Source organism: Vicugna pacos, unplaced genomic scaffold, assembly GCF_048564905.1.
Source record: "Vicugna pacos unplaced genomic scaffold, VicPac4 SAC-SAT, whole genome shotgun sequence".
Taxonomy (NCBI): domain Eukaryota; kingdom Metazoa; phylum Chordata; class Mammalia; order Artiodactyla; family Camelidae; genus Vicugna; species Vicugna pacos.
This window is the reverse complement of record NW_027328721.1, coordinates 18,974,752-18,989,262: the sequence shown is the minus strand read 5'-3', so window position 1 is coordinate 18,989,262 and position 14,511 is coordinate 18,974,752. Positions and strand designations below refer to the sequence as shown.

The following is a 14,511-nucleotide window of genomic DNA, read 5'->3' as shown; positions in this document are numbered from 1 at the left end:
AGGAAAAGTCATCTTGAGAAACTATGATACTCATTCATTAAAACCAGAAAATGTAAGCATTCACACTACCTGACACTGAATGATCATGATGGTTTCTAGGCAGAGAAGCCCCCAAATGCTAGCCGGCTATGTAATGTAGGGAGTAGGAATTTGAAGTCCCAGGCAGGCCCAGCTCAAATCACAGAACCGTTTATTAACTCTCCAAGTGCACCAAAAAAGCACTTGGAACAACCTTCCATCTTTGTCCATCCCAACATTCTAACTCCATCAACTTCTCAGCGGAGGAGCTCAATCACCCCTCCTGCCTTCCTCCCTTCCGGACATGGCTGTGTTTGGGCATCTGCAGGAGTACCATTGACAGCCTTCTGGGATAAGTTGGTCAAGAGCTACAGTTCAGCCAGAGCAATGGTTTTGACACTTGTAGGAGTACAGGTTCAGGCTGCTCTGTCTCCTTCCCTGCAAGAAGTCACCCTCATTCCACTTCAGCATGGGCCTTCAGTGCAGACCGACACGGTGTCAGCAACCTCCACTGGTAGAACTCCTGCCAGGACAGCTTATTTAAGACTGAGATGCCTGCTTCCTACTCCCCTCCCCCACCCACCTTTCCCTGGTGCAAAAAGTACATTCCTGTTTTTAACGGAATGAGTGCAATAGCTGACTGGATCCAAATGGGCTATGCAGAGAATTTTTTTTTTAGTTGATTGATTTTTTTAGTTGTTCTCTAATACTCCAAAGTTCTGATTCTCAGAAGGCAGTGTTCATTGCGGCTTGAGCCGCCTCAGCCGTGGGAAGATAGAGGGCATAGTGTGAATCAAAGTGAGAGGGCAGGCAGGGTGGCCACACAAGAGAGGCAACAACTGCACTAAATGTTAAAAAGTGAACAGTAGACCAATAAAATAATTTCCAGAGAGATTTCATTTAGTTTGGAACTGCTCTGTTATATTAGATGTGAAAATTTTAGGAAAGATGTAAAAATGAGATGCTCTCTGGTCACTCCATCAAGGCTGGCGTTACTGTGTTATTCACCCCCTGGTCACTAACCACACCTACTGCACCTTGTCCTATGTTACAAGGGGTATTACAGTAAACTGTCTTGATATTGGTCAACTGCACTGTGATTTCTATACCACAAATTCCCTGGGGTTAATTGAATATTGAGGGTGGAAACCTTACTTTGTTCATTCTTATCACCTCCCAGCATCCAGCACAGTGTCCCTGGAACAGTTTAGGTCTTTAATCAGTTATGTCGAGTTGACCTGGACAATCGCTGAGTCACTTCAGGAATTCTAAGTCAGTCCAAGGCCACTCTCCAGAAGGGTAAACGGGTATCATCAGATTTTGATAAGCACAAACCATTGCTTCTTAATATTTCATCTTATGATGCCAGAGGGCATCAATCCCTTACAGACACTCTAATGTTTATGCATTCTCAAATTTGAGTACTGCTGGAGTTTCAGATTCTATATGAAATTAGCTCAGAGAGGTTTCACTCTGCAACTCCACATCCACTTCTGGATTCACGTGCTTACAATGGTATCAGTGATAAGCACATTAAAAGCTTTCTCCCTGTGGATCAGAGAGCATTCTTAATTATGTCACTGTGTCCACAGCACATACTTTTTTTGGATTACTTTAATAGGTATTAGTAACTACTTATTTGCATAGTAGGAGCAAAGAAAACCAGAGTATCCAGGTCATCTGTGCAGACTGGTCAAATCATAATAAGTTAATTTATTTCACAGAATCCCAATGGCAGATGTCCCTATATACAGTGATGAAGAGATATCTGAAAAACAAGTGCATAAGGATGTTCAAGCTGTTCACCATTCATCCATCCATGGGGTCATCTGTCTACAAAACACACTGCTCAGAGAAGTCTGATCAGCATTCCAGAGAGTAGTCATTGTGCTTCCAGGAGCACATCAGGAGCTGGTCACATGACTGCTCTGGCTGGAAGCCACATCTGGGGCCTAAAATTAGCTCTGATATTTGAAAGATCACAGGGAACTTAGCACATGCCTGGATATTGGGCAAAAAGAGGCAAAAGATGCCTACTTTAAGAATGAACCAGGGAGCCAGACTAAGAAGCCCTATACATTATACATCTACTCTAGAAGACAAACCCATCAGTCCTGGAAAGCTCTCCATTAGAATGACTTAAAGTACTCCAAAACAGATGATAATATTGACTTAAAGATTCACTTTATTTCTTTTTGGTCTTGAATGCTCCAAAGGAACACTTTTCTGAGCTTGATCCCCCAGTTAGATTACTCATTCCCACAATAGCTTGTATGTTCTTCTTTGTAGCACTTGATAGAACTACAGTTTGCAGTGGACTTGACAATTAGAATGTGAACCCTCCTGGGGCAAGGACCACGTCCACCTTGGTTGCCTTCATACCTCTAGGACCCAAATGCCCACCCAGAGTCAGAGTCTCCAAAGACATCTGCTGCAGGCACATATGAACCTTCAATAAACATGTATTGACTACATACATGAGCTGGGAACCGTGCTAAGTGCAGATCAAGCCAGCAAAAGGAATCAGAAGCCAGCAGAGCCAGGCCAGCTGAACCAATTAATAGCAACATCTACAAACTTGATGAGAGAGCTGAAAAACTCCGAGACAAACAAGAGCTACTTCTGGATGCCCCCTTTCCCTCCTTCCCTTCCCAAGACACAATTACATACTGCAGTTATGGTGATGCCCCTGACAGTTCTGCCAATTCCATTGAGGTTACAGTGGTCCAGATGATATGAAGTGAAGAGAGCAGTTGGAAGGGCATGTGATGCGGCTGCACCAAGGAGCTTCAGTGGAGTTGTTTACAGGTGACTGAGTGGTCACCAGGTGAATAAAATCCTTTCTTAACTGCCATCAGGTATTGGCTTTTTAGCTGCCCCTCCCAAAGCCTCATTACAGCCTAAAGGCTCCATCTTAGATCTACAGGATGAGACCCTACTGAGGAGACCCCACAAATCTTTTTCACAATGCTCTGACTTTTATACACACTCCAATTTGAACATCGCAGTCTCTGCTGATTTGAGACAGGACTAGCCTAGAGAAGTTTCTCTGGCAATAAGGGACTGTGATGACAAGATCATCCCTTGTTTGTTTGACTTTGGGCTAACAAACAGGACTCAGCAGAAGCCTGGAAGGACGTAGAGGGGAGGAGGAGGAGGGTATTTTCACCTGGAAATTAAACAGTGTAAAGAAAGGCAAGCCAAATGAAGGAAGAAATTAGGTCATGTTTTTCAAATATAGATAGCACTTCATGAATGAGGCTCCTGGAAACTGCCCGGGACTTTAAGATTTAAATCCTGTACTAATGATTTGCCAATATAATAGGTGATCTTACCTCTCAGAGGGCCACCAAATTAAAACTTTTAAAATATCAAGCTCTGGTCAGGGCTTGGAGTTTTGAGCACTCTCAGACGCCTTTAGTGGGGAGTCAAAATTGGGGCAGCCTTTTTGGAGAGAAATTTGCTAATAATTATCAAATAAAAAGTATACTTTCTTGTTGACTCAGTATTATCACTACTAAGAACCAATCGTGCACATTTGTCTAAATCCACTGAATATACGACACCAAGAGTGAGCCCTTAGGTGAACTGTGGACTTGGATGATTGTGATGTGTCAGTGTAGCCTCATCGTTAGTAAAAAATGGACCATACTGTCGAGTGATGCTGTTAACGAGGAGGCTATTCTTGTGTGTGGATGTCCAAACTCTAATCTCTGTACCTCCCTCTCAATTTTATTGTAAACTTAAAACTGCTCTAAAAATTTGTTTTTTAAAAAAAAACCTATGCTCATTAAGAAAGAAAGGGACACCTGAGAGCGTGAATGCTTCTAGAAACATCAGCACAGTCATGATTCTGAATAAACTTACCTTACTTCAGTGTAACACTTAAAAATCAAGAAAGAAAGGGAACCATTATTTTGACAGGTTACAGTAGGAGGAGATATTGCAATGAAAAATCATTCTCAATAGTTTTAGCCAATTTTAACGACTTGAAGGAGTGGAAAATGCTCGTAATGACATTTCTTTTCCTTTTCAGCTGCCTTCCTCTTGGCTCACAAAACTTCCATCACTGTCTTGCAGCAGTGTAAGAATTATTTTCATCCCACAGAAGACTTGAAGATTTCTTCCTAATAGCTCTGTTCAGTTCTTGAGTAAATGGAAATAATTCCAGTATCTCTTTAAAACTTAGTCCCCATATGTATTCTAAGAGATGTGGAGGGATGTGTGGAAATTATGGCTCAGCTCAGATTCACAGTCTGAGGTTATAAGGCTCCTCGCCAAGTTTTCACCTATATGGAATCATTCACCAGACTCAACCACTCTGCATCTACCTAAAGGAAAATACTAACTTGGTTTAACTGCAGTCAAGAATTCCAGTATGTCCTCACTAAATGTGGCATAATCTTTTCCATGCGTAGAGAAAAGGAAATCATTTTGCTAATCTATGCCTCACTTAAACAATCACATTTCAGAGCTTGGTCCTTCATCAAATCTGAGGCAATTTAGTGAACTTTAAATTTACTTGGTAAAAAAAGATATAATTTGGGGAACTACCACAAATTCATGAATAAAGAGCTTAAAAAAAAAAGGTGTACATGGCTAAAATACATCAGAAACATTCCAGGGTTTTCTTTGGAAAGTCATTCTCACACTCTGCTCATCATTTCTCTTTTACTTCATTATTTAAGATAATTTCACTGTCATGATATGGGTGAAGGGGTTCAGAGCTAGTGATGTAGTTACGGGTGCAGAGAGAAAGGAGACATTCAGGATGCAAGCATCATGAGAGGGAACTTGCTAAAGAAGAGAGCGCCGTGAACAGGGAGAAGTCTGGAATAGAAAGAGTTTCTTGCCAGACCCGTGAGACTGCAGGCAGTGTGGATAGACCCCTGTTAGTAGTTTCTCTGTGATCTCTTGCCATAGGCAGATAATTTAGCAATGGTAAGAGTAAAGGAGTGATTTACCTTATAGATGATGTGGCAGGAAAAACACTGTAAAGTACCTTTTTCTTCAGGTAATGGGGTAGTAAAGACGACAGCCCAGGGTTTACATGAAAAAGTAGCATCATTTAGTTGGAAGACTACTTCAGGGAAGTTCTGAGGCACTAAGAACATAAATTGGACTTGAAGAAAATCAAGATCAAAAAACCAGGTTAGTGTCAAAATGCATTAACTTAGAAATTCACAGACAAATATTCCAGTTAAAAAGGCAGACTTAACTGTTGCTGCTTTGACCAGGACAGCTTAGCAAATTGTGACTTCAAAGCAAGCCCTGCAGTGGTTGAGAGGCTGATGCTGTTTCTACCTAAAGGCCAGGTAGGGGTGAGACTGGGGGGAACAGGTGGCTATGCTCAGTTGACTGCCTCTTTGGGAGGATGGTGTAAATCACGTTGTAAGCTAAAGAGTAAACTATATGAGTAGTTTTATTTTATTTTTATTTATTTTATTTTTTTTCAAATTTCAAATTACTTTCATTAACAATGTGCTACTTTACCCACAGAAACCCTTCTATTAAGGCTGTATAATCTATTGCTCATCAACCAGAAACCACACCCATCATTCTCTCCAAAATTATAAGCTAAATTTATGAACAAAAATCGCTGTAAGAACTTTGCAAACAATTAGGCAAACAAGAGTCAAATTAAGTCTCTGTACACAGTCAGATGTTTACATGATGTGGAAGAGAGAAACCTTCCAACTTATGACAGGTACCTAAAATGTGTCTTTGGAGTGGGACACATGTGACAGGATGAGAGAAGCTATGCTTCAGTGTATATCAATAAATCCATTTTTGAACCCTGTGAATGTAGTACCAATTCAAAAAATACAATTATAACAGCATGCTTAACATGTTGCTATCAGATTACTTAGTAGACATTTGCTCATTTTTAGTTTTCTTGCAAATAACTTCATTTAATGCAGCTGAAAAAAATGATTCTAATCACATTAAAGTTTTTAAAAGTTACAGACCTTTACCTTTTCACTATGTAAGACTTACTGCAACCAATCTTGTTATCAAACAATTCTCTTTCCAAGTTCTAGAAATCATTACTCTAGGACATTAAAATCAACAATACCCCAAGAGAACAAGTTACAGACTAGGAGAAAATACTTGCAAAAGACACATCTGATAAAGAACTCTTATCCAAAATATAGAACTCTTAAAATTCAGTAAGAAAACAGCCTCAACTAAAAAATGGTCCAAAGACCTTACTAGACACTTCATCAAAGATACACAGATGGCAAATTAAGAATCCTGTAAGATGCTCAACATCATGTCATCAGGGAAATACAAATTCAAACAATGAAATTTAACTGCACATCTATTAGAATGGCCAAAACCCCAGAACACTGACACCACTAAATACTGGTGAAGATGTGGAACAATAGAAACTCTCATTCACTGCAGGCAGGAATGCAAAATGGTACAACCATTTTGGAAGCCAGTTTGGTGGTTTCTTACAAAATCAAATATATTCTTACCATACAATCCAGCAATCACATTTGGCATTTACTCATAGGAGTTGAAAAGTTTTTCCACACAAAACCTGCACACTGCTGTTGATGACAGCTTTATTCGTAATTGCCCAAACTTTGAAGCTTCAAGTTGTACTTCAGTAGGTATATGGATAAACTGAGGGACATCTGGAAAATGGATTATTCAACACTAAAAAGAAATGTTATCAAACCATGAAAAGACATGGAGGACACTTAAATGAGTAACATTAACTAAAGCCAATCTGAAAAGGTTACATACATACTTTTTGATCCCATATGACATTCTGGAAAAGGCAAAATTATGGGGGCAGTAAAAAGATCAGTAGTTGTCAGGGGCTGGGGTGGAGCGGAGGAGTAGGCGGAGCAGATTTTTTAGGGCAGTGAAAATACTCTGTATTATAATGATTGATATGTCATTATAGATTAGTCCAAACCCATAGAAAACAATGGTGAATTACAAACTATGGACTTTGGGTCATTATGATGTGTCAATGTACTTTCATTAATTTTAACAAATGTACCACTCTTGTGGTAGGTGTTGGTAACGGAGGAGCTGTGTACGTGTGGCAGGAGAGGGTACATGGGAAGTCTGCACTTACCTCTTTCAATTTTGCTGTGAACCTAAAATTGCTCTAAAAAAACCCAAGTTCTTAAAAAATTTAACAGGGAACACTTACTATGTGCTGGGCATTGTTACTATACTTATTTACAGATAGAGAAGCAGGGCTCCAGGGACAATAATCTTAACCACTATGCCATCCCACTCAAAATTGTTTCCTTTCCAAATTCATGCTGTGGGAAACACCAGCTCAAACCAGAGGCTCTAGTTTTGCAGATGAAGTCCACTGAAGAATAGATTTGACAAAAGGACTAGCTCTAGGCCATACAGCTAATTCCTATCACTGTCCTCCCAAAACAGTTTTGGAGTGGGGATGTGAAGTGAATCTGTAAGGTGAAAAGTGGTATATTCTTGAAATGTTTTCTATCTCAGTGTACATCATTACAAAGTTAAAGCCCATTTATAGTCCTGCCTGAGAAAAATTTAGGTTTGAGTACAGGAGTCTAGGTGAAATTGAATCTTCCTAGCTGCCTTACTTTACACATTTGATTCTTCTCCACAACTGATTTTCCTGACCAATCAAATCCACAAAGCCAAATGTTCTAAATTAATGTTTCTCATAAGAAATGATTATGGAAATTATTACAATTTCATGCTACTTATTTCAAAGATCATTACAGACCAATGAAGTTGAAGGGTCTATCATCTTCCCATCTAAGTCTTCTGTATACCCACTACTCTGATTTCAAAACCTTAAGATTTAAAAATCTATCAAATGTTTGATGACAGAGATAGCATTAAGAGGGAAAATACATCTTGAAACTTTGAATAAAAATTAAGTTTGTCTTCCAAATACCAGAACTTCAGCTCAACTGTGACTTCAATATCCTTCGTATTTTAGGAGATAACTATCCTTTAGCTCATCCTAAGTACAGTATATATTTCCTCCCACCTGAAGCAAAAGTAGCAGCATTCAAAGAACTGTGACAGATGGTAGTGCATCAGGCATTTCCATTTCAAATTCCATCACTGAGAAGCCACGGTTCTGCTATCTCACTTCAGCAACTGCATTGGCAAGGTCAGCATGTCACTGTTATTCCTTATTCTTTCTTATCTCACATGACACCTGTGACCTGCAAAGACCAAGCCCATGGGTCCATCTCAACATTAGAACCAAACCCCTAACAGGTAAAACTTTGCCGGTTTTTGTACACAAATTGTCATGCATGAAGTGTTACTTATAAAGCAAAAAATGAAATAAAAATATTAAAGAAGAGATGTGAAGACTGAACAAATATGGCCCAAGTTCTAAGACTGTTTTGATCCTAAAAGTTGCCTATACATTTCTTCAAAATTAAATTGTCTACTACATACCATACTTAAGATGTTTCACAACACTCATCTCATGGTTCTCACTTGAATATATCATGTTCAGGGATGGCAATGGAAAAGTTTACAATATAACCATGCAAAGCCTACATATGCAACTAAAAAGTTGAATATGTAACATTTTCTAATTATCCCCCTTTAGGATTTCTAACTATGGCTTAAAAACCCAATGAACAAGTGGAAGTTTCCCTCTGTACATGGCTTTTATTATTTACATAATACAATATAGCATCAATGCTGAATAGCATGATTATGTGCAATACATAAATATGAACTATCTGTACACATCTGCAGATCTAACTGAAACTAAGATACAGAAAATTGAAAGCAAAACTGAATGCTTTAAGAATAAAAGTAAAAACTAAGACTGAACACTGCAGTAAATCAGTATTGCCTCGTGTACATACTTAACTATTTACAGATGAAAACAGGCATTACCACGACACTAATCTAACTATACTCATTTATATATAAAAAAACACGTTTCATACATCACAAAAACCTTCCATTATAACACAGAAGTGATATTACCAGACAAGCATCAGTGAAGTATACTGCCTCTTCTAGTTTTTATTGTACAATGCTGTAGATAATGCAGCCCATGCAATACACCCAAGAACACTAGAGTCCTACACCCAAGTACAATTAATATGATAAAGCAGCCCTCTGCAAGTGGTGCTGGATACCACTAAGAAGTCTACTGCAGCCATTTTGGTTATGATTTTCCATGCAGAAGGGTACAGTTACATTAAGAACTGAAGTCTTTAAAAAAGCTTTAAACATTCTTTCTTGAACCAAAACACTCAACAAAATATGCACATGAAAAATTATTGAGATACCTTTGCAACTTAAAATTCAGATGCATGTTATTCAACAGAGCTACTGTATGTGAAAACCAAACGTAGAGTTTTAATTTCTTCTTGTAAACAAGTTAATCCTAGTGCAGTTCTGTGCTATGCATTTTTAGCAATGAGAATAATGCAGATATCTTCTGGTGCAGGCCAGCACAGTAAGTTTCAAAGATAGCTCAAGACCCTGTTGGCTTGATGTTTACTCTTTGTAACCAGTTGCGATGTATACCTCTCACAGAATGTCTTATTTGACAGCTTTTAGAAGACTAATTAACTAGGCTCACATATGGCACCGAATACTGGTTTCACGGAAAGGTCTGACCCACTTTATAGCTTTCTTCCTGCTTCCAAAGAACATGTAGAAATTAACAGCGTGAAGTTTAACTATGGTAGAAGTTAAACTTCTGCCAGTCCTTTTCTGGTGTACCATTTAAAAAAAAAAATACAGGCACATAACACTAGCCAAAAATTACACCTTGATTACATTCCCAAAGGCAGATATGCTGCAAACATGCAGATATTTCACATATATTGTTTGGCACGAGGGAACTAAATTTTGTCCCTGTTATCTGTGTATTTCAATTTGCTGTGCAGATTTTCATCCAATTTTATTCAAGGGAGGGCATATACATTTTGTAGGGCTGTATCTATCCAATTCTGCCTGTAACAAACACCCAAACAACCTAAAATATCAACTATAAGACAGACAAGTGTGAAGTAAAACTCTGGAGAACATCAAAGAAAAATGGCCATGCATCTGCTCTTTAATGTTTTCCTACGATATATTAAAATAAAAACAATGTTTCAGTCTCTTCACAAGTAGTAATTTATATTCTCTGGATTTTTTCAGCCACAACAACTGGATTCTCTTTTCTGATTTTTGCTGCAGCTTCTGCTTTGTAATCATAAGGACAGTTGTGCTTGTCAGAGTAACGGTGAAGTCCACAAAACAAATTTCCACATCGGCAGTCAAACCCTGTAAGGCCAACTTTCTTTCTGCACATGAAACATCTGTTCTTCTTTGGTTTGGGCAACTCAGGAGCTTTTTCTTCACTTTGAGAAGTACTGGGCTGAGAAATTGATGGACTGGGCTGAGTGACAACTGGCTCTGACACCTCTGTTTTCGGGGTAGTTATTTTGTCTTCTCTTGAAATGTTCATTTCTGTCATTTGCTGCGTTACAGGCAAGGCAGCCACAGGCACATTTCTTGATTTTTCAGTTGTGCTGCCAGCAGTACCTTCACAGTTGTTTAAACTAGTGTCTGCCCTTTGTACAGATGCAGAATCTGAGGTAGGACTGTTGGAAGCACTAGCTGTTCCCATTGGGCTCATTCTGCCACTCTTCTGCTGTCTCTGAAGATGTTCTTTGTAGCAAACAGAACACATTCCATTTGTCCTAGGATTCCCATAAAAGCCACATCCTGTACTACACAGCATGGGCCCTGGGGTCTGGTTAGTCTCCTGAGCCATTGTTCTCCCTGCGGGGGCAGGAGCCGGGCTCGCGCGCGACGCCGGCGCAGTAGAGCCGGGCCGAGGCCTCCGGGATAGGTAAGCCGGCCGCCCTGGAGCCGCCGCGGCCGGCCGGCAGCAGGTCGTAGCCGCAGGCGGAGGTGGTGTCGCCGCCGCGGGTTCCTCCTTCGTTCCCGCAGCGACACCGAGCGTGGCCGGGACACGCTGGAGCTCGGGAAGTGGGAGGAGGGAAGCGGGGGGGGCAAAGAAGGAGGCGGAGGGAGGATCGAAGGCCGCAGCGGCTAAGGCGGCTCGCGGCGGTCGCCCGTCGTCGCCTCAGCCTCCACCGGCGTCGGGCTGGGCCGACTCCGAGAGCGAGCGGGGCGCGCGCAACGAGGCCTGGGCGCCGCGAGGGTCCGCGGATGGCGCTCTCTGTCGCTTCTGCTACCGCGAAGGGAGCTGCGCGGCTCCCGGGAGCGACGAGTCCCAAGCGGAGGTGCACACAGCTCCCCGCTCCGGCGGACTGACGCGCTCTCTCCGCCCGCCGCTCGGTCAGTGAGTTATGAGTAGTTTTAAGGTGTTTAATGCTCAGGGTTGTTAGATGGGTTGTTCTACCAGTAGAAATGGGTTTAAATATAAATGGCTCTAACAGTGGAAAATGCTTCAGAACAGGTTGTGGATGTACACAGCTGAAGAGTTCTCTGTGAGAGCTCCTAACCCCATAGAGCCATGTTCCTCAGTGGGGAGAGACAGAAGACAAACTAAAAAGTCCTGGTCAAGATTCAGGGGTTGACTCTAGTCGATAAAGTGTTTCTCTAACTGGGATGTTTATACGCTGTATGATAAGAAGAGTGCAGAGCTGCTGACGCCTCTTCAAGAGTCAACTCATTCTCTCCTTGTCCAGCAGAACCCAATTTTTTCCAGGGTTGCAAGTGTTCAGTTACAAAGAACCAAATAAATGACTGTGTTTTCCAGCCTCCTTTATAGCGAGGGGTGGTCACAAGCTATAGACGGTGACGTATAAGCAGAGAGACCGGACAGGGTTTTGAAAACTCTTTAAAGGCTACTGATGCCGGTGGGACTTTTTTTTTGTCCTTTCCCCTTTCCCTTCTTCTCCCTGATATGTGTACAAGTTGGCTTGGGCTCAGATGTCATCTTGGGAGCGTGAGGACAAGAGACACATTCCTCAAGGATGGCAAAGGCAAAGCCCAAATCCTTGATGAATCATGAAGTCACCATGCCGGTCCCAAACTACCTATCTCCATCCTGCCTTTGCATGAGATAAAAATGACCCCTGATTCATTCCAGCCACTGGGTTTTTGAGGGGGAGAGAGAGGGGTGCGGGGTTCCTAGTACAGCAAGGTGACTTCTCACATGCACAAAGTACAAGGTGCATATTTGACATTTTCTGTCCCATTCTCCTCTTCTTTAGTCTACCAAGTTCAAATATTTAAAACGTAAAGTTCCCTGGCAGAATATATAAAGTACCTAGTAGTAAATGCTATCTGATTCCTTTTCTCCTGAAGTTAACCATTTATCCAATGGAAGGAATGAGAATGTTAATTTTAAAAGTGCCGTGAGGGTCATTCCCCAGTGAGACCAGGTTGAGGTGAGGTGCCATGCTGGGGGCATGCACGTTAGCTGACCACCACTCAAATTTCCACTAATTTTTATAATTATTGCTCAAAAATTCACCTGATGTTTTAAGAAAATCAATTAATTAAGACTCTAAGTCTTTTGAATAGTTCTACCTCGATTATAATCACATTCAGAGAAAAAATTAAAATTGTACTCAAAAATAGCTGTGGAGACCCCAAACTGAAGAATTTACTGTGAGAACTGCCAACCCTAGAGAGCCATTCTGCAGTGGGTAAGACAGAAGACAAATAGACACAATTCTTGTTGGGATTTTTAGGCATATTTTAAAGCTTTGTGAATTTCCATGAAGACTTGTATGAGATAAAAGAAATTAGAAGGAAAAAAGAAGTCTTTATAAAGTGATTTGATGACTTTTTTTTTAACTCCTCAAGTTTCCATTTTGAAAGTCACGTATCCCTAGAAATAAGAAAAAAAAAAAATGAAAGCAGCTCCAATGCGCAGTTCTGGGATCTTATGGGATCTGTTAGTTCCAAACATAAATAGCAAACTGCTCTCCTCTGATTGACTCTGCTCTACAACCATTACTTTAGCCCCTGACAGACAACTTCAGGAAGACCTTCCAGTTCAAGGAAGACCGAGAAGCAGAGGGAAGATGTGCTGGGATGGGAGAGAGGCAGCTTCCTGACTTGGTCCCCCTCTTCCCACCCCAGCCACTTAAAAAGCCCTTTATCCATCTTGGCACAAAAAGCCAATTCAGCTCTCTCATGGAGATGATGATGGTGAGGTGCAATGGCGGGCTGTCTGTCAAACATTGACTGCGCTCAATGTTTTATGAGAATAAACGATTTGGCCACATAACCACAAGGTGACACATTCCTCCCCACTCTGAGACTCAGAGATCCAGTGGAAAGTCAGGTGGAAGGTGGTTATAGTGCAACATGGAGATTTGCAAAGCAGTAAGTCAGCCCCCAGCACTCAAGATCCACGTGGCTTCACCCTACAGCCTCTTAGTGCCTCCACTGTGTCTCCCATGGATGAGATTTCCATTTCAGAGTATGAAAGAAAAGAAGAAAAAAAGAAGAGAAGCAACACTTTGCTAGCTTTTATTCTCAAAATGGAGAGCAGTGGCATATGCAGCGTAGATGGAGAGTGACTTTTGAAGCAAATTTTGGCGTGACAGACCCAGGATCAATTGAGAGTAGAGGTGGTGGGGACACCCTAATTGTCCAATGACCCAGGTCCTAGGAAAGCAGTCACAAGGTTCCTTAAAGAATGGCTTCCAGGACGCTGAAAACACAAACACAAACCTAGCCCCCTGAAAGAAAATGTTGTGGATTTTCCAGAAAAGCCTCCTGGTTGGGGGGTTGAGGCATGTGGAGTTTGTATTCTAAAGACATACTTTCTATATCTGGAAAGAATTCTAATTTGAAAAAATACATGCACCTCAGCGTTCACAGCAGCACTATTCACAATAGCCAAGACATGGAAACAACCTAAGTGTTCATCAACAGATGACTGGAAAGAAGATATGGTATACATACACAATGGAATATGACTCAGCCATAAAAAAGAATGGAATACTGTTATTTGCATCAACATGGATGGATGTAGAGACTATCATACTAAGTGAAGCAAGCCAGAAAGAGAAAGAAAAATACCATATGATATTGCTTACACATGGAATCTGAAAAAATGAGACAAATAAACTTATTTACAAAACAGAAATAGATTCACAGACACAGAAAACAAATTTATGGTTACCAAAGGAGGAAGGGGATCTGGAAGGATAAACTTGGAGGTCAGAATTTGCAGATACTAACTATAATATATAAAATAGATAAACAACAAGATCCTAGTGTATAGCACAGGCAACTATATTCAATACTTTGCAATAGCCTATAATGAAAAAGAATATAAAAAGAAATATATATATATACATGTATAACTGAATCACTATGCTGTACACCAGAAATTAACATGACATTGTAAACGGACTATACTTCAATTAAAAAAAAATAAAAATATGTTTTTACTTTAGACTTTGTTTGTTTGATAAAAAGAGTGAAGTTCTCTAAAGATGAGTCCATGCACAGTTTTTTTTAATATTAAGATACAGTATCTTATTGTAAGGTCATATTATAACTTATCTA

At 40.5% G+C, this 14,511-nt stretch overlaps 1 pseudogene; it reads right to left on the bottom strand.

Moving 5' to 3' along the window:
- Positions 1–9,903: 9,903 nt before the first annotated feature.
- On the bottom strand, positions 9,904–11,302 carry LOC102545382 (AN1-type zinc finger protein 5 pseudogene; annotated as a pseudogene).
- Between the last annotated feature and the right edge of the window lie 3,209 nt (positions 11,303–14,511).